The sequence below is a fragment of the Octopus bimaculoides genome, chromosome 27 (assembly GCF_001194135.2).
Source record: "Octopus bimaculoides isolate UCB-OBI-ISO-001 chromosome 27, ASM119413v2, whole genome shotgun sequence".
Lineage (NCBI taxonomy): Eukaryota > Metazoa > Mollusca > Cephalopoda > Octopoda > Octopodidae > Octopus > Octopus bimaculoides.
This window is the reverse complement of record NC_069007.1, coordinates 16,898,888-16,900,005: the sequence shown is the minus strand read 5'-3', so window position 1 is coordinate 16,900,005 and position 1,118 is coordinate 16,898,888. Positions and strand designations below refer to the sequence as shown.

The window sequence follows — 1,118 nt, the reverse complement described above, 5'->3', positions numbered from 1 at the left end:
TTTAGTGTGTTAGAGCCAGTAATATTATGGGAAGGCATTGAGCTGGCAGAATTGTTACTACACTGGAAAAAATGGTTAGTGGCATTTCTTGACTTCATGTTTTGAGTTTGAATGCTGCCAGAGTCAACTCTGCCTTTCGTCCTTTCGGGGTTGATAAAAATGACTACCAGTTGATTACTGGGGTTGATATAATCGACTTACCCCCTTCCTTGAAATTGGTGGCCTTGTGCTAAAATTTGAAACCAATAGGAGGTTCAACTTCATATAGGATCAAGGGTCAATTTCATATAAGATCAAGGGTCATATTTTGAGACTTTAAAAAAAAAAAAAAAAGGTGTTGCATCTTATATGCTATCAAATATAGTATATATTATCGTTATCATTATTTAATGTCTGTTTTCTATGCTGGCAGGGGTTGGATGGTTTGAGAGGGTTTGGATGGGTTTCTGCATGTCGAGGCCTGGAGGGCGCAGGGACCAAACATACAGGTGTAACAGAAATCTTAAGGAAACAATTATGGCAAGTGTTAAAAGTGGGGTTTAAAGTGTAAGACACATCAGGGATGGCAAAAGGAAGATTAGGGGTGAGTACATCAGATAAATTGATTAGGGTTGTGGGCCATTGCTTGCAGGAGTAAACTGTGTCTGGGGGTTAGGGGTTATAAAGTATTAGTGTATAATTTGTTAGTCTGTCATCAATTAATTTCTTGGTTAAGATCTGTTGGGCCTCGATCTAGAATATTTGTGGTTTAAAGTAGCCACACCAAAATGGTTTTTGAAACTGCCTGTTCTACATTCTTTAAGACTCACTCATTGGCCCCTTCTGACTGATATCTGTTTGCATCTGTCCCTTCATTCTCCCTCTTCCCTCCGCAGATCATCCCAATCAGTGTTAGGTCATCCCTGAAGACATAGTCTTTATGTACTAACATTCAGGAACTTTGACAGCTCCCCACCCCTCATTCATCCTTGTTATCTCACTTTTATTGGAGACCTGTTGGGGAAAAAAATTTCTCCCCAATTTCTTTCTCCTCCTCCTCCTCTTCTGCTTTCCTCCTCCCCTTTCGCCTACTTCCTCCTCCCCTTCTGCCTACTTCCTCCTCCCCTTTTGGCTTCTTC

General features: G+C 40.9%; 1 protein-coding gene across 1 annotated transcript in view; it reads left to right on the top strand.

Annotated features, from left to right (window-relative positions):
* Positions 1 to 1,118, top strand: part of LOC106881975 (zinc finger MYM-type protein 4-like) — a 29,877-nt gene that overhangs the window by 9,427 nt on the left and 19,332 nt on the right. The gene's annotated exons all lie outside the window — the stretch shown is intronic.